Raw genomic sequence first — 26,610 nt, 5'->3', positions numbered from 1 at the left:
GGCCGCGGCAGCGCCAGCAGGCAGGACAATAGTTCACAAGGCAGGGCTGTGGCAGCGCCAACAGTCCGTCAAGGATGAGTTCGTCGCGGTGTCTCTCGACTCCAGGATACAACTGCCTTCCTGTCCTGGGGCTGCCTCAGTTATAGGTCTGGCGCCCTTTGATGTCCGGACCCTCGCTCTTGGAGGTCGGGAGGTCTGGGATGAGGGAGTCCAGACACCCAGCAGGGGGGTGGAGCCAGCGCCCGAGGAGGCTGGGGGTGCTCGGCACCTGGCGGGGGAGAGCCATCGACACTTCGTACTCCCATTGACCTGCCAAGTGGGCCGTTCACCTCCTGGGTGGAGGGTGGTGCCGGGATGTCGGGGCCTGGCCAGGCCCAGGGTTGGGGTCGGGCTGAGGCCGCGCGGCCGCGTGGTGCCGTGTCCAAGATGGCGGCTGGGCCGGGCAATGGTGCTGACGGTGGCCCGGGCCCTGTCCTGCGGGGAGGGAGCGAGCCCTTCATGTGGCCTGTCCAACATGCGTCCCCCCCAGCTGAAGGCGGGGAGAGTCACCCATCTTCTTGGGGACTTTCCTCGTCGAGGCGGAAAAAGCGGGACAGGCCATCCGCGTTGGCGTGGTCTTGGCCAGGGCGATGTTCCACAGTGAAGTCCATCCCCTGCAGGGAGATGGACCATCGCAATAGTTTGGGGTTCTCCCCCCGCATCTGCATGAGCCATTGCAGGGGCCGATGGTCCGTCTGTACCCGGAAATGGGTTCCGAAGAGGTACGGCCGGAGCTTCTTGAGGGCCCATACCACCGCGAAGGCCTCTCGCTCAATGGTGCTCCAGCGTTGTTCTCGGGGCAGTAGGCGTCTGCTGCTGAAGGCCACTGGTTGGTCCACTCCTTCGGGGTTCAGTTGGGAGAGGACGGCCCCAATACCATGGTCGGAGGCATCGGTCTGCACGATGAACTCGCGGCTGTAGTCGGGGGCCTGGAGCACAGGAGCGGTGCACATGGCGGCCTTCAGCGTCTCGAAGGCTGCTTGACAGTCGGGAGTCCAGTTGACTCTTTTTGGGTGGTTCTTAGACGTGAGCTCCGTGAGGGGCCCCACAATGCTGCCATAGTCCCTTACAAACCGCCGGTAGTATCCGGTGAGCCCCAGGAAGGCTCGGACCTCGGTTTGTGTCTCAGGGGGTTGCCAGGACTGAATGGCAGCTACCTTGAGTTGGAGGGGGGCCACCAGACCGCTCCCCACTTGGTGTCCGAGGTAGGTCACGGACCCCTGGCCGATTTGGCACTTGCTGGCCTTTATGGTGAGGCCGGCCTGTCGGAGGGCCTGCAGGACCTCTCTGAGGTGGTGGAGGTGATCCGTCCAGTGGCGGCTGTATACCGCGATGTCGTCCAGGTAGGCGGCGCTGAATTCTTCGAGGCCCGCCAATACCTGGTTCACCAGTCTTTGAAAAGTGGCTGGAGCGTTCTTCATGCCGAAGGGCATCACTCTGAAATGGTAGTGCCCATCCGGGGTGGAGAAAGCGGAACGTTCTTGGGCTCTGGGGGTGAGGCCAATCTGCCAGTAGCCCGCTGTCAGGTCGAAGATGCTTAGGTAGCGGGCTGCCCCCATGCGGTCGACTAGTTCATCTGCTCGGGGGATAGGGTGAGCGTCGGTTCGGGTGACCGCGTTCAGACCCCGATAGTCAATGCAGAATCGGAGTTCAGGGGTGGTGCCCGGGGCCGCGGCCTTGGGGACCAGGACGACCGGGCTGGCCCAGGGACTGTCCGAAGGTTCGATGACTCCGAGGGCGAGCATCTTGGAGACTTCTTCTTGGATGCATGTACGTACCCGATCCGGTACTCGGTACGCCCGGTGTCGGACAGGAGGACTGTCCCCCGTGTCCACGTCGTGCAGGCACCAGGAGGTGACTCCGGGTGCGAGAGAGAACAGGTTTGCGAACGGCAGCAGGAGGGCCCGGCAATCTTGACGCTGCTCGGGGGTCAGGGCCTCGGAGAGTCGGACCCCGTCCACCGAACCATCTCTTTCCCGGGTCCTCAGTAGGTCAGGGAGGGGCTCGGAGTCTCCTTCTGCGCCACTGTCGGTAGCCATCAGCAGGCTGAGCTCTGAGCGCACGAAGTGGGGTTTGAGTCGGTTGGCGTGGAGGACCCGGAGTGGGTTCCGGGGGGACTCCAGGTCGATGAGATAGGTGACGGGGCTCCTGCGCTCGATCACCTTGAAGGGCCCCGCCCATTTGTCCTGCAAGGCACACGGTTCGATGGGGGACATCACCCATACCTGCTGACCCGGTTCAAACTCGATGGAGGAGGCATGTTGGTCGTACCACTTCTTCATGTCCTCTTGACTGGCCTCCAGATTGGCTTTAGCGATCTCCCTGAATTTCCGGGTCTGATTACGGAGGGTCAGGAGGTATTTGTAGACGTCCGGAGGGGTCTTTAGGGGGGCCATTTCCCATTCCTCCTTCACTAGGCTGAGAGGCCCGCGAACGGGGTGTCCGTACAGGAGTTCGAAGGGGCTGAAGCCGAGGGACTTCTGGGGGACTTCTCGGTAGGCGAAGAGGAGGCACGGTAGTAGCACGTCCCACTGGCGGCGTAGGGGTTCTTCCAGCCCCATGATCATCCCCTTGAGGGTGCGGTTGAACCGCTCGACCAGTCCGTTCCCCTGGGGGTGATAGGGGGTGGTGAATCGGTAAGTGACTCCGCACTGCTGCCAGAGGGATTTCATATACTTTGAAATAAAGTTCGTACCCCTGTCGCTGACGACTTCCCGGGGGAAGCCCACTCGAGAGAAGATCCCCATCAAGGCTCGACCCACTACTGGGGCTGTTATCGTACGAAGGGGGACCGCCTCAGGATAGCGGGTAGCGTGATCCACCAGGACCAGGATGAAGCGATGTCCCTGTGCTGTTCGGGGGTCCAGGGGCCCCACAATGTCTATTCCCACCCTTTCGAACGGGGTGGTCACCACGGGGAATGGTTGTAGGGGGGCCTTGAGTTTGCGGCCGCTCTTCCCACTGGCCTGGCAGGTCGGGCAGGACCGGCAATGGTTGGATACGTCATTTCTCATTTTGGGCCAAAAAAAGTGAGTCACCAGGCGGTGGTAGGTTTTGTCTTGGCCCAGGTGCCCGGCCAGGGGGACATCATGGGCTAGGTTCAACAGGAAGTCTCTGAAGTGGAGGGGCACCACCAGCACTCGCCCGGCCCCCAGTTCTGCGATTTTCTGTTCGCTGTACAAGAGATCATTGTCCCAATAAACCCAGTGGGCCCCGGTGGTGTCTCCTTGGCTCTGGGCGAGCGCTTGCTGTCGCAATCCCTCGAGGGAGGGGCAGGTCTTTTGCTCCTGCCGGAATTGTTCCTGGGTGGGCCCCCCTTCTTGACGCCACTGAGCCAGGTCGGGAAGCTCGGGGGGCTGTGTGGACCCCTCTGGGGTGGGGTCCGGGTGGTCGGTTTGGAGGAAGTCTTCTTCTGGAGTGATCGAGGGCGGAGGTGCTGCCCATTCTGGTTCTTCTGGTCTAGGGATGGTGCGGGTGGCCATGGACCGGGTGGTTACGCACGCCCAGTCCGGGAGACCCAACATCCCCAGATGCTCTCTTCTTTCCACAGCGGCCCACGGGGAGCTCTCGAGATCGTTCCCCAGGAGGCAGTCTACGGGGGCATCGTCACGGACAGTTACTTTCAGCATGCCGGACACTCCTCCCCATTCGAAGGGGACGCAGGCCATCCGACACAGGCTCTCCGAGTTATCTGCCGATCGGACGGGGCAAAGTACGTTTGGTAGGATTTGTTCTGGGGTCACCAGGTGACAGCGGACGGCCGTCACACTGGCCCCGGTGTCACGCAGGGCCTCAGCCTTGCGCCCATTGATGCTCACCCATTGGCTGTACTTCCGAGTGTTGGCGGGCAGGGGAGTCCGCGGGACCATGTCTCTTCCTCCTAGGCATGCCAGGGTCATGGCGGCGGGTTCCCACTCGAACTGCTCCGACTCATAGGTCTCCGCGTCTTCGGAGACTTGTTCTTCTCCCAGGGCGGCGGCCGCCATCTGGCGGGGCCCGGGGGCCTGGTTCTTCGGGCAGGTCGGGTCACTGGCATAGTGGCCGACTCGCTGGCATCGATGACACGTCACGTTAGCTCGGAACCCCGGGCGCATCGGGGGGTTTCCCCGGCCTGCTGGGGCCGGGGTGGCGTTAGTGGGTGCGGCCGGGGCGGCGTCTCTGCCCCGGCCCGGGCCTCCTCCTCCTCCTCGGGGACGATGGTGACCTTGGTTGGTTCTGTTCTGCTCATTCGGCCCACTCCGGGCCACTCGGGTGCTCTCCCACCGGTCAGCCTCGGTGGCGAGCTGCCGGGGTTCAGTCAATTTACTGTCGAGGAGGTGCTGCCTGAGCTCGACAAAGCAGTTGTTGGAGAGGTGCTCCCACACAATGAGATTGAAGAGTTGTTCGTAAGTGGTTACGTTGTTACCCTTGATCCACCCCTCGAAGGCTCGGCTGAAATAGTTCACGTATTCCAACCACGTCGTACCTGGGATCCGGGTGCAGTTGCGGAACTTCTGGCGGTACATTTCGGGTGTAAGTCCATATCGACTGAGGAGGGCGGCCTTCATGTGGTCATAGGACGTCATTTGATGGTCCGGAAGCTGCAGCAGGGCATCACGACCCTCGTTGACGAATCTCCCCCATAGACCGGCTCCCCAGTCACTTCGAGCGACCCGGTGGGCGGTCATGGCAATCTCATAGGCCTTGAACCACTGCTGTATGTCGTCGTTCCGGTGATATTCTCGGACCACATCCTTGGGGATGTGGACCTTCTGCTCGGTAGGACCCGGGGAGTGCGGTTGCTCGGGCACCCCTAGGTTTTTGTTCAGCTTGCGTATTTCTATCTCCGCTAGTTTGCACTCGTGCTCGTATGCCAGTCTTTTTTCTTCGAGGTCTCTCTGTCTCTGTTTTTCCTCTCGCTCTTCTCTGAGCCGTAAGTGTTCTAAGTTTATTTTTTGTTCCGCCAGTTTCAATTCTCCGTCTAATCTGAGTCGTGCCAAGTCTAACTCGTGTAATCTATTTTTTTCCCGCTCTTGGATCTCTTCATGGGAGGGGCCTGTTCTCCGTTCCTCCGTCCGGGTGGTGTTGACTTCCGGGGCTGCGGGGTCCCGGGGGGTTGCGGTATTTGTCTCTGTCCAGGCCTCTAGGGCGTTTTTGAAGTCTTCTTTTGTGCTTAGCCCGGTGGTAGCAATGCCTAAGTCTATGCAAAATTGTTTGAGCTCTCGGTGGTTGTATTCTTCCAGCTTTTCCATCTGGAATTTCTCCGCCGATCCGCTCTCTTTGGTCGTCATTGTGGTTTTAGTCGTAGGGTGAGTTACTGTCTGTACGGTACGCGTTGGTTCGGATCGCGCCGCTAGCCACCAATGTTAGACGGCGACCTGGAGGGTCGGCCGAGCACAGTGATCGCACAGACAGGTAACTTCCCCCCCACAGATGGACACCACACAATGATTAGGGTAACACCTTTTATAGGCACTTCGGGTAGTAGAGTGGTATGATACAAGGCGATCAGGACACGATGATCCTCTCAATTCTAGTCTCTAGTAAGGGAAGGGGGTAGCGGGACAGTCTTGGTACCCACGGGTACGGAGGTGTAACGGTGATAGCTCACAATCCTCGAGCTCGGTGTTCGGATGGGTCAGACCGCGGCAGCGCCGGCAGGTCCCGAAGAGGTCGTAGGTGGCAACGGGCCGCGGCAGCGCCAGCAGGTCCCACGAGGATGAAGGTTACAACGGGCCGCGGCAGCGCCAGCAGGTCCCACGAGGATGAAGGTTACTACGGGCCGCGGCAGCGCCAGCAGGTCCCACGAGAATGTAGGTTGCAGAGGGCCGCGGCAGCGCCAGCAGGTCCCACGAGGATGAAGGTTGCAGAGGGCCGCGGCAGCGCCAGCAGGTCCCACGAGGATGAAGGGTGCAGAGGGCCGCGGCAGCGCCAGCAGGTCCCACGAGGATGAAGGTTGCAGAGGGCCGCGGCAGCGCCAGCAGGTCCCACGAGGATGAAGGGTGCAGAGGGCCGCGGCAGCGCCAGCAGGTCCCACGAGGATGAAGGTTGCAGAGGGCCGCGGCAGCGCCAGCAGGCAGGACAATAGTTCACAAGGCAGGGCTGTGGCAGCGCCAACAGTCCGTCAAGGATGAGTTCGTCGCGGTGTCTCTCGACTCCAGGATACAACTGCCTTCCTGTCCTGGGGCTGCCTCAGTTATAGGTCTGGCGCCCTTTGATGTCCGGACCCTCGCTCTTGGAGGTCGGGAGGTCTGGGATGAGGGAGTCCAGACACCCAGCAGGGGGGTGGAGCCAGCGCCCGAGGAGGCTGGGGGTGCTCGGCACCTGGCGGGGGAGAGCCATCGACACTTCGTACTCCCATTGACCTGCCAAGTGGGCCGTTCACCTCCTGGGTGGAGGGTGGTGCCGGGATGTCGGGGCCTGGCCAGGCCCAGGGTTGGGGTCGGGCTGAGGCCGCGCGGCCGCGTGGTGCCGTGTCCAAGATGGCGGCTGGGCCGGGCAATGGTGCTGACGGTGGCCCGGGCCCTGTCCTGTGGGGAGGGAGCGAGCCCTTCATGTGGCCTGTCCAACAATATATATATATATATATATATATATATATATATATATATATATATATATATATATTGAATTTTATATTTATATTACAGGTTTATGTATATTTATATGTATTTACAACGTTTCTTATGTTTCTAACATTTTATAATTAAATACAATAATTATTTATCAATAATAAGTTAATATATACAATTTGTTTTTATTTTTTTATATTACATTTATCATTTATCAGTTTTTAACATTTTTAAATAATTCTAACTGTTTTTATTAATTTTATTTATTATTTAATCATTTTAATATTATTTTTAAGATATTAAAAAAACGATATTTTAAACAAAGATATTTTAAACAACGATTTTCTGGTTTCAATATTTTTGTACGTACCATTGTAGATATAGGCTGTCGATATTCAGGCCATCGATATTTTAGAGTTGATATTCTTGTAGCTTGATATTCTTAACGTCGATATTCTGTCAATGATCCCTCCCACCCATTTAGGGATCAATATTTTCTCCTATCTCTAATACAATGTGGCAATCAATAATATTTCTGACAATTTTACAGAATTACCAAATCTGTGCATACATATGTTATTATCGTTTGGGATTGTGTTAAAAAAATCTTGCTCCTGGAGCCAGTCCAATAACACCACTTGCTGTTTGTGGCCAGGGCTGCTATTGCCATGTTCTGCATGTGTTATACTTATCCCACACGCACCTGTTAATTTCATGTTGTAAGTCGCAGATGCATTTTGTTAGAATATATATTAGTACACTGTTGACCAAAAAATTATATTCAGCATAAAACTCATATTAGTCAATGCTTTTGGTTCTTATGATTGATAAGTACATTTTATACCACTTTTTTGAAATCCTGATTTGTTTCTCGCACCAACTTTGAGTGATTTTTATCATTTTGTTTTATTGAAGCTCATTCGAATTTCTACAAATTGGAATCTACTACTGGTTGTTCTAACACAGCTCCATTCATGCCACCGTTTGTTTTCTCTTGATTTGTCGCTCAGCCTGATACTTTAAAGTAACCGTCCAGGATGTTTTCTTTGTGTTCTCCTTCCTATTTTCCATGTGGCGTACAGGATAATAATGGCTGTATATAAACAACATGTAAGTCAAAAAACTTTAATTACATAGCTTATATATTGCTATTATTCCTAACTTTCTTCACTGACTTTCCGATTCATTCAAACACTTGTGTGAACTAATTAAGATCGATGGAATGAAACCTTGTTGGGACTGACATGTTAGTTTTCTTGTAATTGTTTTAGTCATCTTATTAAGATTTTTGTCAGGGTCTACATTTGTGATCTACAAGAAGCACATTGTTTGGGCAAGATTGTAAATATTGCCATGAGTTGTAGATATTTTCAGTTTAAATATGTAGCAAGACTCTTGTAAACAATCTCAGAATGGCAATTATTCTTAAGCCTATTTGTTTCTTTTTTCATTTCCAAATGTTAGAATGAAATTATGTAAATATGGTCAAAAAGGCTATCAGAGCACTTGACACAGAAAACAGACAGATGACGCCACAACAGGTTGATAAACACATTGGTCCAGAGACATGAAAGCATAAATGTAAATATAATTTTGGGAAAGTTGAAGCATATTAAAGGTGAGGTACAATAAAAACATAGCAAGTGCAATAGCCAGTAGACGGGTTTTATTGATATGAGCAGCAGTGTGTAGACCATGTGAGTAGTTCTGACTCATGTCAGGAGAGAGTGTAGGAGTTAATCAACTTGTCATGAAAGTAAGTTTTTCAGGTGTTTTTTTTAAAAAGATGAAGGATGTGTTCAGTCTGACACTTAAGGTGATGTAATTTCAGATCTCTGGAGCAAAACCCAATTTTTTCAACACAAAACGGTGTCCTTTTGTCTCCCGTGGGCACTACATATTGCTAATGACAAATATTCCCCCCTTACAGGGCTGACCTCCTAAACCACTTGTTATTCAGAAAAATGATTGAAACTATCATAGTCAAGTAAGAAGTTGAAGCGGGGTTTACAAGTACGATGTCTGAGATGGAATAAATATTCCTAGTTTAATCAATTTTACTGTCACTTTATGATGTTAATAACATGTCTCTCTGGTTGTGCCTGGTGACTAACGTGCAATGTTCCTTTTAGATAAAAGCATTTTTGAATACGACAAGTAGTGATACATGAGCACTCATTTCCATACTCTTAAATGCCTCCATGAATACTCCCCGTAATGTCCAACTCCCTATTAATAAAAGGTCAAAGAGAGTACAGTGCTTTCCATAAATGAATATTCCCTTAACATTCCCATTGTATTCCTAATTTTGATGTTTTGTGACCCATTTGCATAGTCATGCACTGTACCTAAAGAACTACTACAGGAGGACTACTTTATGCCTTTGTGAACAGGCCTCATGGAGCTTTTCACATGCCACACACCACATGCTTCACAGCCTTAAGTCCAAATAGAAATGCAGAAAATAGAAACAAATAGGGTGGTATGTGGAACAATTATTTTAATAATTTAAGCAAACGTCATAGACACATGCCATAAGCCTGTGAATTGCTAAAGCCTAAAGATTTTATTTTTTATTACATTGTTCCTACCTTTCTACATCACCACCCACAGTCCAAAGCAATCACGAGGTGGACCATCAGAAACATCGAACTGGGAATTATGAAATTGGTCCTATCGATGACCTCTAAAATGCTCACATGAAGTGAGCCATAGTTTTCAGGATCAGCAACCTGGTAGTGCAAAGTCAGCCCATAAATGCCTAGGGTCTGGTAGCAAAGTCAATCAATCCGGCGTTTGTTAAGCGCTACAACTCACCTGTGAGGGTCTCAAGGTGCTAGGGGTGGGGGGATGCAGGTTCCAGTCCATCAAGGAGGGGGGTCTGCGAAGAGCCAGGTTTTGAGGTTTCTTGTGAAGATGGGAGGCGATGTTGCCTGTCTGAGGTGGAGTGAAAGGTCGTTCTAGGCCTTGGCCGCGAGGAAGGAGAAGGAGCGGCCTCCCAATCTGGATTGTCTGGTGCGGGGGGGCATGGCGTAGGAGTTATGTTATGTTATGTTATGTTACTTTATTTCTTTTATAGCGCACGGCTACTCCAAAGGAGCATCCCGGCGCTTTGGCAAAGAATAACAGCATAAAAAGCAACCACACAACAGAAAAGAGCAGAGAAAAGAAAGGGGCTATTTCATAAAGAGCCAAGTTTTCAGGTCCTTTCTGAAAGTAAGAAGACAGGGAGCTAATCTCAAGGACAGTGGTAGATCGTTCCAAGCCTTGGGTGTTAAGTAGCGGAAAGACCGACCTCCCAATCTTGCACGACGAATTGCAGGGACAGTCAACATAGACAGACCAGATGACCTAAGAGTCCTGCTCGGTACATACCGGGAAAGACGTTTCCCAATATATTTGGGGCCAATGCCGTGTAAGGCCATAAAGGCCACAGTCAGGCATTTAAAAAGGATTCGCTTGGAGATAGGTAGCCAATGAAGGGTGTTCAATAAGGTCGTGGCACCAGCTCTCCTCGGGAGTCCAAAGATGGTACGGGCTGCCGAATTCTGGACAACTTGCAAACGGGTCATAAGATATTTCGGTAGACCCAAAAAAAGAGCGTTTGCATAATCCAGTCGTGACCCGATCAGTGCCTGAACAACTGTTTTCCTGTGGTTAAGTGACAGTAGAGGAAGAAATTTCCTCAACATCCGTAAGATGCCAAAGCATTTCCCAACAAGAGACAGGATGTGAGGTCCAAAGGATAGTTCACAATCTACTATCACTCCCAAGTTCTTGGCCTTAACAGCGACCTTGTCAGGGGGAGACATATCTTGTGGCCACCAAGATTTCCAGTCGTGTTCAGGGGCGCAACCGAAAAAGAGCAGCTCTGACTTATCAGAGTTGCATTTTAAGCCATGACATCCGAACCACTCAAACACCGCACCAAGGCAATCCCTGATCTGCATGCCATCAAAAGACCCACCCCTATCACATGTGAACAGGAGTTGGGTGTCATCAGCATAAGACACGATCTGGGCGCCGAAAGATTCCGCGACTTCCGCCAGAGGGGCCATAAAGATGTTAAATAGCATAGGGCTGAGTATAGAGCCCTGCGGGACTCCCACCTCTAGCGGAGCCATATCAGCGGAAAAGGGAGGCGCCCAGATCGTTTGTCGGCGGTCGGCCAGAAAGGATTTTAGCCAATTCCACACCGTTCCGCGAAGGCCACACTCCCAGAGTCTTGCAAGGAGGGCCTCGTGGGGAACGGTGTCGAAAGCCGCCGACAAGTCAAGCATGACTAACACGGCCTTTCCCCCGGAGTCGAGTGTTTCCCTGATGGCATCAGTGACCTCCAGCAGAGCCGACTCCGTGCTAAAATTAGCGCGGAAGCCGGACTGCGAGGCGTGCAACAGGTCGTTTCCTTCGATGAAGCTGGAAATTGTCCTGTGCACATAGCGCTCGGCCACTTTTGCCAGAGCAGGGAGAAGGGAGATTGGCCTGTAATTGGCATGGATGAGGGGGTCCAAGGTGGGTTTCTTGAGCAGTGGTAGAATCATGGCACGCTTCCATGCCTGAGGCACCTCCCCTGTAGACAAGCATGTATTCAACAGGGGATTCACCAGGATGTTAATGGCGGATGCCACTTTCCCCAAGCATTTTGCCGGACATGGATCTAGAGGAGAGCCGGATTTCAAGCCAGACAAAAGCTCCAAGGATGTACTAAGAGTGCTGGGGTGATCGTAGGGTCCTTTGGAGTGCATGGAATTTAAGTCTGCTGTTCAGGTATGCTGGTCCGGTGTTGTGGAGGGTCTTGTGTGCGTAGGTGAGTATCTTGATGGTGACTCTAGCCTCGATGGGGAGCCAGTGGAGTGTGCGCAGATGCTGGGAGATGTGGCAGTGTCTTGGCAGGGTGAGGACCAGTCTTGCGGCGGCGTTCTGGATGTTCTATAGCTTGCGGGTGAGGTTTGTATTTATTCCGGCATAGAGTGCGTTGCCGTAGTTGAGTCGGCTGGTGACCAAGGTGTGAGTGACGGTCTTTCTGTGTTTGAGGGGGATCCATTTAAACGTCTTGCAAAGAAGGTGGAGGGTGTGGAAGCAGGAGGACGAGACGGAGTTGATCTGGTGGTCCATTTTGAGCTCGGAGCCAAGGATGATTCCTAGGTTGTGCGCGTGGTCCATGGGGGTGGGGCGGGTTTCAGAGGGCGGGGAGCCACCAGGTGTTGTTCCAGGTGTCCGGGTTTGAGCCCATGATGAGTACTTCTGTCTTGTTGGTGTTTAGTTGTAGGCAGCTGTTTTCCATCCATTTGGCAACGGCTTTCATGCCGTCTGGAAAGTTGTGTCTGGCGGTGTTGGGTTCGTTGGATAGGGTGAGGATGAGTTGGGTGTCGTCTGCGTATGACACAATGTTGCGTCCGTAGGTTCTGGCGTGGGGGCAAGCGGAGCGATGTAGACATTAAAGAGCGTGTGGCTGAGGGAGGATCCCTGAGGGACTCCTCAGTTGGTTGATGTAGGGTCCAAGAGGAATGGGGGAAGTCTGACCCGCTGTGTTCAACGCATTGGCCTTCTTTAGCATTGCTGCGAGAGGGCTGTCAAATCTGCTCCCAATCTGCAAAAACAAGTCCCAGAGAGGTCAAGCACATCTACAATGTATGAGCACAGAATGCCTACCAATACAAAAATGTAGTACATTTACCTGTAATCAAGCTAGAGAAGAGGGCATACAAGACTTGCCTCCAACAGAGAATAACAAAACTGTGTTTCCAATGAATCAAGGGATTCTTATAAAAACAGAACTAGAAGAAGTTTTTTTTAGAAAATGTTTAAATTCAGAAATTTGGGAAAACAATGTTGGGGCTGATTTGGATTTTGGAGTACTTCTTCCCCAAATCTAGAGATGTGGGCTGCCCCAGCAGACATCTCTTACATTGGCAGGAACTGTTGTGATGGCTGTTCCTGTCAACGTATTAAAACATTGAACAACAGTCCCGTCAAAACAATAGTATTCTCTATCCAACTTTTAACCTTTATTTAATTTTCAATACAAAATCCTAAAGTGGGATTTATTTTGACTAAAGAAACAGTGACCTCAACAGCATGGGAGTTTAATTCCATGGTGTTGGGGTTAATAAAAGGTTTTCATTGTCCTTTACTGCCAGTCTTTACCTGGCAGTGACAATCAGTAAATACTGTCCTTCTGACTGCCCTTTCTACATCAGACAGTCAAATAGCCAAACCTCTGACTTCACTTACTCCGTTGGGCTGTTGAAGGTGCATGTCAGTGGTGGAGAAGGAGTCGTCTCCTTCACCAACATAATAAAGCTCAGTCTGAATCTAAATGAGGAGGCGGAACTTCAGTTTGGCTGAGGAGGTACTTCATCACCTTTGTGACGGATTACCCTCTTGGCCAAACTCTAAACCAGGCCCTTTGTGTTTTAAATATGTAAGCGAATTGCTTGTCTCTGGAATACAGTGTTGACTGTGACAAAAAAGATAAGTTTCTTTCACTACCCCATTACTAAAATTGGTCATACCATAGGTGTGACACATTAAACTGGAAAAAATTAGAAAATATTTTGTTTCAGACCATGCAACATTTGAATGGACAATGCCTCTTGAGACAACTAATTATTACATTCTGAAAACTTTCAGAAATTAGCAAATCTGATAATTATATTATTCTAATACAATATCAATAAAATTGATTAGCCACAGAATGCGTTTATCACCCAAAACACTGTCCTTACTAACGGTGCTGCCCTTTTCGTACAGTTATGATGTTCTCTATATCTTCCTGATTGATAAAAGATTTTGGAAGTTAGAACGGTGAGTATATCTGGATACAAGATTTTTTTTAAGTAGCAGAAAAATGCTAAATTTGATCTTATTAGAGTACAAATATTAGTATGTGCCTGCATTGCAATATGCCATTCACCACGCAGACCCTATCAATCATTTGAATTTTTTGTCTAACTTCTGAAAGATGGCAACGCCAACATCTTTGTGCAAAACCTGAACTAGAATATACATGTTGAAAATAGTGAACTTCCGGGTAAGCTTATATTATGAGACTACATAATTATCATATTTTTGTATTTTCTAAGGAAACTCACAATGAACAGTAGGTAAAAGAAAGAGAAGTGGTCTAGTAGAACATGTGCTAAATTTTCAGTCAGGGGACCTGTGTTCTTTTCTTGGCTTCCCCACTTGTGTGTGTGATTCTATTCAAGAGATGTGATTTGCCCCTTTCCTTCCTTCACCACTCACCTGGCGCACCCTAGAAATGGGTTCACCACCACCATTCAGCACAATCTTAAAATAAACTGGACCATTTGGTACAGCTTGAAGAGAACTAACATGTTCAAACTTCATAATATGGAAATCATCCTGCTTCGTGCCTCATGGGCTACAACAGACAGTTTGATACCCTCAAAACAGTGGTGTGCTTCATTGCATCTTCTATTACAGTGGTCCTGTAACAGATTTTTCAGAAAATCTTGGAAAATCCATTGGTTGCTCCCCTTTGAAGCAGCTAAGACATAGTCAAGACACAGGTCCTGAGTAAGCATGACTAATGAATAACGTAACGTTTGAACTCTCTCAATATACACTATCTCTGCTATATAAATCATTGACATTTTGATGTGCAGTGTTTAGAACTTGCCCAGTTTATCATCTACCGCACCATTGCAGAATGGTAGCTATCAGCCTTAGAAAGAGTGCAGATCCAGCTCTTCTCCATAAAATCTGAAGTTACCCCTTCTCTCTGTGCTTTGCCAGGCACCTCATCTCAATAAACACTATCCCTACGTGACACTTCAAGGTTCAGGTCCATCAAGCTGTGTGCCTACGAACTATTGAACAAACTTCTTTACAAACGTATAAACTTAGAGATACCCACCGTCCCTTGTGCACTAGAAAAGAACATTAAACCTCACCTTCCTGCACCTCAAGAACCCAGATACATGGCAGCTAAGTCCTTCTGCTCCTTGCCCTCTCCTTCCACGTCCCTGGGATGAAGAGGGGCTGCCTTAACCATTTATGCATTAAAAGTTGCTAAACATACATGCAATTATAGTATTTGGTAAGTGTCTCGCCCATTTAATTTTTACAATATATTATATTATTTTATTTCAATTTTTTAAATCAGTGACATGACACTAAACATCACATGCCATGGACTCTTTTGTGTAAATCTACACAGGGCTATTCACAAAGGTAACTTACACTTTTGAGTACATTTACATGTGTAATTTACTTTTACACTTTTTATTAACTTTACTACTTTTGGCAATTTCTTACCTCTGGGTGTAAAGTTACTCAGAAAGTATAAATTGCATTTTCTTGAGAAAGGGGATGCGGCCTAACTTACAAGTGTAAGCAATTACAATAAAACAGTAGTAACTCCAGCAACACACATGGCCAGCCCCTAATAGTTCAACACCCTTCCTTAGAAAATAATAGAGATAGGTATTTAAAATAAAACCCCATAGGAAATAATATTTAATTACATTAAATTATTTAAATAATTTAAAATATAAATACATTGTGTTTAATGTTAAAAATAATTTGTAAAAAATGATTCATATTTTTAATTGTTTATAAATTATCTATTTATTTTTAATACCCTTTGCATAGATAACAATGTACGTAACACTACGTTTTATTTATAATATAATAACATTACTTTTAATAAATCATGTACACTGCATTTAATAATTAATGTATAGTAAAAAAAATACATGTTTTACTCTGAGTGGAGGATAAAATAACTTTATATCCATTTATTGCATTTACATTAGTTAAATATTTAATTCAAAGTTAAGTGAGAAGTACTGTAGCATATTTTGCAGACATCGCTAGCCTGACTTTAGAGTTTTTATATGGTCAAGTAAAAGGAACATTTAAAAAGGCTATTAACCAAGACAGTGAAAATAGTATTTTGATCAATAATTATGTAAATTAATTGTACATTTTTTTATAATATAGACGTAAATAAAAAATGCTGCAGTACAATTTACTTATTTTTGAATTAGGCATTTAATAAAGCAAATAAAATATTACTTCTATGAAGTTTAATTTTAAAAAATAATTCCCAACTAAAGCAATAATTAAATTATTATATATTAAAAAATAATACAAATGATGTGTAGAATTTATTAAACGTATTTAATTATATTATAATAACATGTATTGTTAAATTAATATGTATTTACATGCAAAAGGTTAATACCATATTTTAGAATTAGCCCAAAATATTTCATATTTTTATAAAGTATTATTTTATATTATTTAACTACATTAATTAATGTAATTTAACATTTTGTTTTACATTTTAAGTCCTAACTCCATTATTTTCTATGGAAGGGGTTTCAATACCAGTGGTTGGGCATGTGTAGTGCTAGACTTACTTCAGACCTGAGCTGGAGTACTTTACTATTGTTGTGGATCCCTTTTTATAATGTAGTAACTCAAACAGTGCAGTTTGTGAATAGCTCTGGGCTTACTCGCTTGTGGGTAGATTGTCATCCTCCCTAAATTTCCCTCTAACACTCCATGACTCTCCCTAAACCCCTCCTTACTCCTCCCCTAATCCCTCCCCTTTATTCATAATTTTCCTCATTTTCTAGCCACTCACCCGTGTCCCTCTCACATTTATTATTGAAACGTATATCTACATGTGTGTAGATTCTGCAGTCATGGTGGAGATTGCCGCATGTATAGGTATTGGGGAGGCCGAGGCATAAACTTCACACCCAAGTTTGTAAATAGCATTTTGTAGTATGTTTTATAGTACTACAAAATGTACTATAAATTGCAGTTTGTGAACAGGCCCCACCATCTCTAATCCGGTCCTCATATACTGCTCAGTGCTCTGCTACTATGTACAGCACATCTCCCAGAGGGGCTACCTAATCTCAATAAAAAAGTATTGACAAGAGACATATATTTGGCCCTGAGAGCCTTGCATACATATGTAAACAAATAAAAGAAGCAGACATTTAAACATGATCGTCATACGCTTTCCATAAAAACTTTAAATTTAAAAAACATTAAGCAATGCAAGTGTTTTACTAGTGAAGTTTGCTTTTAAACAAGTCTTTCCTACGTGCCATGCATTATATTATTATTATTTTTGAAGGAGACAAGAATAAATCACCTTCCAACCAAACATTCAAATTGCAAGCAGCTACAATGCTAAAATGCGCTGGAAATACTTTGGCCCTAATTACTATGCCGGGCATACAAGCGTCTAACCGGCATCATGTCGTGGTGGAAACCGACCACCAAGCAGTTGGCGGTTCCTTCTGACGAATTTGGATGCGACCGCCCATGAGGCAGTCATAAACATCTATTTACCTAATGGGGCTTCTGTAGCGGGCGGAAAACCTGCATTAGAAAAATGGATGTTTCCAAACATCCATGCACCATGTGGCAGGCACCACATGGTGCCTGCCACACAGTGCATGGATGTTAGGGAAGGGCACCACAGGACCCCCTGGCCTCTTAGCGGAGGCTGCGGAGGGATGGGGCCCTGCTAAAGGCCTCCAAAGTCAGTTTCCGTCAACCTTTCTATGGCGACCGGACTGCCATAGAAAGGCAGACCAAAAGGTACATCGTAATCCCTACGGCGGTGTCTGAGAAGCCACTGCCCTTATTGTAGGGATTATATTCTGACTGCTAGAAGTAACCCGTCAGAACAGCAGGGTTCGGTCTCTCCACGTGCTTCCTCCAATTGCCGCATCATAATGCGGTGGGCGGAACGCAGTGGTAGATGTTGGTCGGATCGCAACCGACATGCCGCCAGTTACGAGCCGAGCGACACCGTAATCAGCCCTTTTATAACTTTTTGGGTTGATTATCAAATTTATTCCCATTTGGGTAAAAACAAAATTGCACACAGACAGCCAAATCATGCACAATGTAGCTAAGACCATTAACAGTAAGGTCAGTGACATATGCCTGAGTACAGGGTCCCAGAGGAGACCACTACGTAAATATAGCAAGATAAACGAGGGCATACACAGCGATTAAAACAACAGATTGAGCCATTTACCCTAGATCTTTTCAAACATTTCAGGACATCCCTGGGCCTCAAAGAGAGATTCCTCCTGGGTCGCGCACCAATCCACCCCTCTTTGCCATTTCCGCACAGTAAGGGGTTTGGCCTGAGACCAGGCCGCTGCAATGTCTCGCTTGGCCACCCGCTATCGTAGTGCCCAGGAAATGTTTATCAGCTCGAATACTCCCAGAAGGAGACGCAATGGGTCGTGGGGAACCTCCCACCCCAAGGTCTGTGTAAGCTCTGATTCCACACCCGCCCAGAAGGAGTCAAGGGCAGGGCACTGCCAGACCATATAGTAAAAATCAGCTGGGGCGCACAGGCCGGGAAGGAGAGCAGCCTAGCCCTAGACAGACATGCAGGAGTAAGATATGCCATGTGGAGATAGTAGAGTTGAATAAGGCGCAACTTGGAGGAGGTCGTCAAAGTTTTTTGAACCATGAGAGCATCCCGCCAGACTGTTTCCTCCAGGGGGCTAAGCCATCCCTCCCAGTGCTCGCGTAGTGAATCCAGGGTCGCAGGGCCATTGTTCACCAGGGCGCGATAGATCATTGACACCCTTCCTCTGCCTAAATTCCCCATCATAACCTGGGCCTCCAAGGGGTTAAATTTGGGATGGGGGGCGGCTGAGGGGATGTGTACAGTGAGAGCATGGCAAAGCTGCAAATACTTGTAAAATTGATTGGAGTGAAGGGAGTGGCGCTGCTGCAGGTCCGAAAAGGCCCTGATGTGGTCTCCCACCCAGATGTCGCTGAGGAGCGAAAAACCGATTTGATCTCACTGCCAAAAGCCCTGTAAGGTCGAAGTCTCGCGCAGCCAGGTACCATGCCACAAAGGTGTGTGTTGGGTGAACTTCCTATCCCATCCCATCCCATCTCAGGTAAGGCAAGGCAGAAGGTCAAGCCAGAAAGACTGCCCTAGTGACAGGGTGGAGGATATGTGGTACAAGTAGGCCTGGGACTTCGGAAAGTCCAGAGCCCTGAGTTCAACCCGGTACATCAGATCGGACCAGCCGCCAGTGAATCAGTCATGGATAACAATGAGTCTAGTGGCCAAATAATAAAGATGGCGATTAGTCATGCCCATGTGACTGGTATAGGGGGGTATCCGACAGTGGGCCAGGGCCATATGTGGCCTCTCGCCCTTCCACAAGAACCAAGTGAGTAGACCATCAATTTCGCGGAACCAACTCCCAGGAAGATGAAAGGTTATGTTTTGTAGAATATATGAAAAATGGGGTAGAAAGCGCACCTATGTCAAGAGGGTTGAGCGGGAGGGATTGCCAATGTTTGAGGTCTGCCTTAACTTTAGTGACCAGGCGTTAAAGGTTGAGGGTCCATTCAAGCTCGGGGAGTAAGGTCACCCAAATTCCCAAGTATTTGAATGACTGCCTGCACAAAGGGATGGTCGACTGCCAATCGAAGCAGGCCCACGATGGATGGAGGAGGACCAGTGTGGACTTCGCTGGATTGAGCCATAAGTCTGAGACACTCTCAAAAGCATGTAGGGTTTCCAAGCAACGTGGAGCTCTCGGGTTCAGCTAGGAAAAGTAGGACATCAATCGTGTATAGAGCGATTTTATCTATGTGGTGAGCTTCCAAAATTCATCAAGGAAGTGGGGACCGTTGCTTATGAGGCAGGCCAAGGGTTCCATCGCCAGCGTGAATAAGAGCTGTTAGAGGGGGCAACCCTGACGGGTGCCTCTCCAGATGGGAAATGCCTCTGAGAAGGCACCGTTGGCCAGGACCCATGCTTTGGGGTCGGAATACAGGACTCGGATGAAATGCCTAAATGGGGGGCCGAATCCCATCAGAGAGAGCACAGCCTCTAAGTAACTCCAGTCAACCGTGTCGAAGGCCTTTTCAAAGTCGATGAAGAGCAGAGCCAGATACGGGGTGAGCTGGTGACGGTGTCCGAGGGCGAGATGGAGGCGACATATGCAATGCCGGGTACCGCAGGCAGGCATAAAGCCACATTGGTCCGGGTGGACCAAATCGTGCAGGAAGGGGCGGAGGTGTTGGGCCAAGGCAGTGGCAAAGATTTTCATCTCAGTATTGATGAGGAAGATTGGGCAATAATCCGCGCAGGAGAGAGAGGGTGGTTGAGTCTTAGGAATAACCATGATAGTGGCCACATCAGTCTCCGTGGTGAAAGATCTGTCCTTTACCACGTGTTGGAAGAGGTCAACCAAGTGGGGGATCAGTAAGTCATGGTAGGCAGCGTAATATTCCTGTGGGAAGCCATCTACCCAGGCGTCTTACTGGAGTGCAATAAAGAGATGGCACCATGTATCTCCTCAGGGGTAAAGAGGAGGTCCAGATCCTTCAAAACAGTCTGGGCAAGACGGAGTAACTAAACCCCGGCTCACTCCAACAGGTCAACCAGGGAGGCCTCGGGAGCCTGGGCCGCATAAAGCTGGGCATAGTAGCCCGCAAAAGCTTGGGCAATGGCTTGCGAAGAGTAGTGGTGGGTGCCGGCCACGTCGCAAACTTGAGAGAATATTCGGTTGGTTTTGGGATAGGAGACCAAATTATGAAATAGCTTTTCATTTTTATCCCCCATCCATATATGCGGGCCACTGAAGAGCGCCATAACATTTTGGCCGAGTCTAGTGAGGCCTGGCGGATCTCTTCCCGGAGCAGTGCAAGCTGTCTACCAGAGTGAGCATCCTCTGCGACATCGGGAGCCAATTCCAACTATGAGGCCTGCGCCTCGAACTGTATCAGGCGAGCAGTCTGTGCTGCCTGTTTCGTGTGAACCAGACCTCTGGCCATGCCCCGCATGGTGGCCTTGCTGGCCTCCCATAGTGTGCCTGAGGAAGGGACTGTGCCCTTGTTTGTTAGGATGTAGTGTTTCAGTTCCAATCCGAGAGCCTCGCGGATCTCCACATCCTGCAGGAACCAGGCGTTCAACTGCCAGACCATGCGTACCCGGGAGCATGTCCCAGATGGAGGGAGATAGGGGAGTGATCTGAGATGCCTCAGGGAAGGATAGTGACTCTAGATACCGACTGGCAGTCTATGGCCGGTAGTATGATCAAATCAATGCGGGAGTGAGTATGGTGGGCTGCGAACGTGTGCATGTATTGTTTCCGGCGGGGGTTCCAGACCATCCAAGTGTCGAATAGACCCAGAGCAGAGGACCAGTTTGAAAGCCATTTAGCGGAGGTGAGATGGGACTTAGAGGGAGTGCCAGTTGTGTCAAGGGAAGGCTGCATAACCATGTTGAAGTCACCCCCAAATATCGACAAACCCTGAGGGAAATTACCATTGTGAGGTGTTGATGGGAAGAGGCCAGTGTGGCGGTAAGGATGTATATAGAAAAGAGGTTGAGAATTAGTCTCTCAAGCCTACCGGTAAAGGCCACGTAGCATCCCTGCGTGTGAATCATCACGTGCACCAATGTGAAGGGGAGACCCCTACGAATCAATATGGCCACCCCCTGGGAGCCCCACGTAAAACCAGAGTGCCATACCCTGTCAAATCCATAGCAGGCGAGAAAAGTGCAGTGGGTTCCCAAGAGGTGTGTCTCCTGGAGGAAAAGGATGTCAGGCGCCTGGCATTGGGCACTGCGAAGGACTGTGGCTCACTTCATACGGTCTAGTAGGCCATTGACATTCCATGACAGAACGTGGAGGGGTCTACCAGGAGCAGGCATCTGAGGGGCGGGTGGTGCAAAGGTGAGCAAATGCAAAGGGCCCTGGGACCCAGGTGAGGCGGTATGTCGTAGCTAGAGTAAAAGGGTATGGCCCTCGCACTGCAATAGGTTTCTTTCCAATGGCAGTGGTGTGGTGCATGTAATGAGCTGCCGGAAAAAACAAAAAACAGTGGCTCAAACAAAGCCAAAAAGGAAAGGTTCCAGAAGGCAATGGCCATACCAAATCCCCCCACCCCTCCCAACACCCCCACCCTATACTTCCAGAAATTAAGCATCTGTCGCACGGAGTGCAGGACTGCGAGATAATTCGGAGTCTGACAGGGCGCGGCGCATCAGCTCAGACACTTCAAGATCAGGGTTTAAGTCAATCAGGGAATTAGCTTGGGTTCAGCCTTTTGGTGCCGAGGCGGCATCAGAGGAGATCAGCAAATGGGAGCTTGTGGCTGGTGAGCTTATGGGGCATCTCTTCCGCTCTCCCCTCTTGCGAGATCGATGAGGTCATCGCTGAGGCTTGGGAGGGGACAACCGTGAAGGCGATGACAAGGCGGTGGGGGAAGGGGCCCGGATCCATAGCGGGTGCTCCTCTGTGAGCCGAGTCCAGGCCACCTGCGGAGTATCAAACCAAATGGCTTTGCCCTGAAAGACAACATGGAGGCGGGCAGGAAAGAGAAGTCCATATCATAGCCCCAAGTTGCGGAGTTTCTGCTTAGCCTCTGAGTAGGTGCGCCGTTGTGCCTGTACCTCCCTTGTATAGTCCAGACAGATCATTATCGTGTGGTTCTGTTATTTCAGAGGGGCATGGGTCCGTGCCTCCTGGAAGATTGCATCTCTATCACAGAAGTTGAGAATCCGGATGATGAGGGGGGAGATGGCACCCCAGGCGGAGGTCTGGGCGCAAAAAAGCTATGGGCATGCTCCACCGCGAACCACTGGGAGAGCGCGCCTTTGGGTATCCAAGACTTCACCCAAGTCTCCACGAAGACATCTGATCGGCCCTGCTCAACACCCTCAGGGAACCCTATAAGGCGTAGATTGTTACGGTGGGACTGGTTTTCGGAGTCTTCAGCCCAGCGTTGTAGTTCCGAGGTCTGAGTCTGTAAGCGGGCCACTTGGGTTTTCAGCTGACCCATCCTTGCCGTAGCACTGCGTAGGTCCTGGCGGATGAGGGCCACGTACACCCAAACTTCGCCAATTTTACCTTCCACGGACGCCTGAGAGGTACTGATGGCTTGTAGGATAGTGGAGAGGTCCCCCGTCAATGCTCGGGCTTGGGCGTCAAATCCACCCAGACACCAGGTCCCAGTATCGGGAGCCACGCCAGGAGAATGCAAGGATTCACTGTTCCTTCGCCGCCCGGACCAGAGCGGCACCCCCCATTTTCAGGGATCCCGCCGGGTAAAGGGGAGATCAGATAGGTGGGGGGGTGGGGGAGAAGGGTCTCCTCTCGCCGCTCGATAGGTGCGGCCGATGTGTCCCCAACCTCAGGTCCTACCACAAGATGGAGGCAGCTCATCTGATAGTCCTGTCCAGCCAGGATCCAATGGAGTTAGTGAAGAATGGAGGTTATGAGGTTGAGAAGCGGACCATGGCAGCCCCTCAGCCGAAGAGCTGAGCGGCCAGGAGGTGGAGAGGGCCACTAAGGGAAGCGTCCCGTCGCTCGATATACGTGGCCTATGTAGGGCGGCAACAGCGAGCTCATGGAGCACCCCCCAGAGGATGCATACAGCCGAGTGTGGGTGGCGGGCATCAGCCCTGGTGCTATCCCGAGCCGGGGCGCAAAGCCGGGGATCTTTGATGCTCAATGCTCAAGGCCGAATCCGTCATGCAGGAGGCAGTGTCCCACCAGGCCTCAAACAATAGAGAGTTGGTGTCGCAATCACTAGTGCAGCGGCGGTGCAGGTGGACGCAGGTGGGCATAGGCCAGGTCGGGGCGAAGAGTCAGTGCGCCAGCCAGAGGGAGGCAGGACCGGCCAGGCCTGGACAGGTGGTGCTCGGTGGCACACAGGGGCGGGGAAGGATAGCACCAGTCGGATGTAGATCGGGGGTGCCCTGCCAAGAGAGCCCCCACCAATCCCGGTACGGATATCAGGCACTCACCGTCAGCCTAACCGCCGACAACGGCCACCGGGTTTTAGGCAGATGATTCGGTGGGCAGTGCAGACCGCCACCACAGCCTTGTCGCAGGTCAGGGAGTCCCAGGAAGGCCAGGGCCGAAAGCAACGAATGACCGCCTCCGGAGGGCGGGCCAGGCAGTGTCGGGAGAGCACCTATGGGAAGCAGATCCCGGAGCGGGATCAGCCAGGAGGGGTACCGGTCGGGCACCGCAGCACACGGCCACCCGATCTGGTGGCCGAGGGACAGAGGGGTGGGTGCTACAGATCTGGGCTAAGGTTACCCCGTGGCAGACGCAGGACGCCTAGCCTCATAGGCAGTCAGCTCAGAAGGTAGGGAGGGCTTGTCACAGATGTAGTTAGGGGCACATCGCCTCCGGTCCAGCCAGGCCCCAGGACGGCGCAAACTTCACAGATCTGAGGGCCCTGGCCTGGCCCCCCACCCCACCCAGCTTCACAAGGGAGATGGGGGGGTGACAGTCGTAACCCCTCCTACTCACCGGGTGACCACGTCGCTGCCAGTTCCAGTTCGGCCTCGGCGGGTGGGAGCAGGGCGATGATGTGCTTCTCCTGGGTGTCGCCCACTGCTCAAGAGTATGGGCTCACAGCACTGCGTCATCCATACACCAGCCGAGCCCCGCTGGTCGAGTTGTAGAGGATGATGCCCCCATTTGGTCTCCCTCGTCAGTGGGCTCGTTGGGCCGCCATTGTGCTGAAGAAGGCACTAAAAGAGCGCTGCTCCGGGTCTGCCGGCAAACCCGCCAGGCTGCTCCCCAGCCGGGGAACATGCCAGTGAGGCTCCGCAGTCAGGGGGGCAAACAGCGCTGGTCCGCAGCGCCAGGAGGAGAGTGTCGCATCACCACCGGCGCTCGGAGGGAACCGCCATGTTGCAGCCTCGGGGCCTCTATGGAGTGGGAGTCCAGCAAGGCACCAGGGGCCCAAATTCAGCCCACCGGACACGTCCAAGCATTGCAGCTGCCCCAGGGACTCTGAACAGGCAGGTAAGGTGTATGGATGGCTGCTGTGGGCACTGGGATGCAAGGCGGATGACGGAGGGGTCCGGAGCGCTCTTCGAATGCAACCGCCATCTTGACGCCTCAAGCCACGCCTCACCTTTTATAACTTTAACTTTAAAAATAGGTGTAGGCAAAACAAATAGCCCATATTTAAAGTTAAAATACAATTTTTAAAAACTGTTTTGTCACTGAAAAGAAAGGAACTACTTTTAAGTGGATGTGAACAATTTGCAGAGGTTTTATGCAGTCACTCATGTAAAAGGAGCCAGTAAGTAAAGTGGGTAAGACCCATCGCCCAAAGCTGTAATCTGTGTGTGTGTGGGGGGGAGGGGGGCAGGGCAGATGCAAAATGTGAAAGAATATTTTTTAAGGCCAATGGATGAAGCCCACTAACCAAAAGTCTCTCTCTACTTGCATATTATCTATTGAGTTTTTGGAAAAACAGTAGTCTGGAGGGCCAGCTTAAGCTGTCTCAAAAGTCAGACCTACCTAGCCACCCAGTTTGCTGCGCTATGAGGCAGCCCTAGCCTACAGTTATGGATGAGGAGTTGCTTGAATAATAAAACCCCTATACAGGGGAATTACTGTTTAATATTGGCCTCATGTATTTTACTAAATTCCCCAGAGGGGAAGACACATTGTCGTTGTTTTCTTCGCAACAGCAGGCAACATTGAAATAGTATTTGCTGCATGAGTGAGCCAATCAGAATGAAATAGAAAAATGACAAAAAGAATTCCACTGCCAATGTTCTGAAAGATTTATATACTATATCGCTTAGCTGTCAAACTTCGGGTAGGCTTCAGGTGAAACTGGAAAATAAATTATTGGAAATTATTCGGGTACTGGAAAGATAACACACAGGACTCGTTTCTTTTCTTGCTTGACTCTCCAGCTAATTTGTATATCCCACAGAATTCACTAATTATCTAGACACATTTTTGGAGTGCGGACTCCCAAAGCTGCTATGGGTTTTGCAAAGGTTTCCACGAAGATCTGTTGATCCTGGACACAAGTTGAAAGTGAATCAAGACAGAAATAGGCTGCTGGCTGATCACAAAGGCTTTTCAGTGGAGCCAAAGCAAATTGTTCTAACAGTGAAAAAATGACATTCTAAGAAAACTAAACTGAGCTTGGCCGCGGATACCTTTGTGGCCTGTTCACCATGTTACTCAATAATGGTCTTTTTTCAAACGAGGACTTTTTTGAAGTTTAAAAAATATATATATATTGCAGACCAACTTAGATTGACCCTTTATGTTAACAATGTGTCTAATTGTCGTTCACGCCATATTCTATATATGTCTGAATAAGGTACTGCCAGTGAGTAGACTTGTCATTGGAAGGGGCCCAGCACAGCAACCTGTTAATCTGATGCAGGAATACGAAAATAAATGGATGTGATACTCGGCTTCAACCTATGCTTGACCCTATAATTACTTGTTGAAAAGAAACAAGCCCAAGAGCAAAAGAAAAAGTCTAACCCTTCGTTTAAGGAGGATCTTAAAAAATAAAACATGCTTAAACAATTAAACATGCTTGACAAGTGCCAGTGTGCCTCAAGATTATAACGAGGAATCATTAGGATAAATAAACACTGCACTAATAAAATACTGACTTCTGCCAGCCATTCTGCCCAACTGCTTAAACCATTTGACAATTCACAAGTCAAAGTCCAGTCAAGCTTAAAGCTACTATTCCCAGGTGTTCTGCTCAACCATTCACTCATATTTCTTGGACAATAACCAAAGCCTTTCAAGTGGTCAGCATTGCCAATTTTACAGCCCGTAAGGTCTTCGATCAAGATGGTGAACTGGTCTTGTATTTCGCCCTGTAGAGGGATTTTATTGAACTTACAAAACTCCTATAAAGCAGGAAAAGGGGGCGTGGTCTAAGCGCCGACTGGGATGGCGGCGTGAGCCCGGAGCTCCGTCCCGGATCCCGCATTAATCCTGTTAATACCTGCTACAGGACCGACGAAATGTCCTGAGCTTTCGCCCTCCGCAGCGGACTGACGGGGGCGAGCATTACAGGACTGGATTCTGTCCTCCAGCGGTGCGGAGAGACAGAGCGGAGCTCTAGTGAAGTTGTGCCTTGGGACCCAAGATGGCGGCGGCGGCGGCGACGATGTTCCGAGCTTGAGGGACGGAGCTCGAAGGGGCTGCCCGGCCACGGGGCTCTCGGGCGGCCGCTG

The sequence above is a fragment of the Lissotriton helveticus genome, chromosome 4_1, assembly GCF_964261635.1.
Source record: "Lissotriton helveticus chromosome 4_1, aLisHel1.1, whole genome shotgun sequence".
NCBI classification, from domain to species: Eukaryota; Metazoa; Chordata; class Amphibia; order Caudata; family Salamandridae; genus Lissotriton; species Lissotriton helveticus.
Note: the sequence above shows the minus strand (reverse complement) of the source record.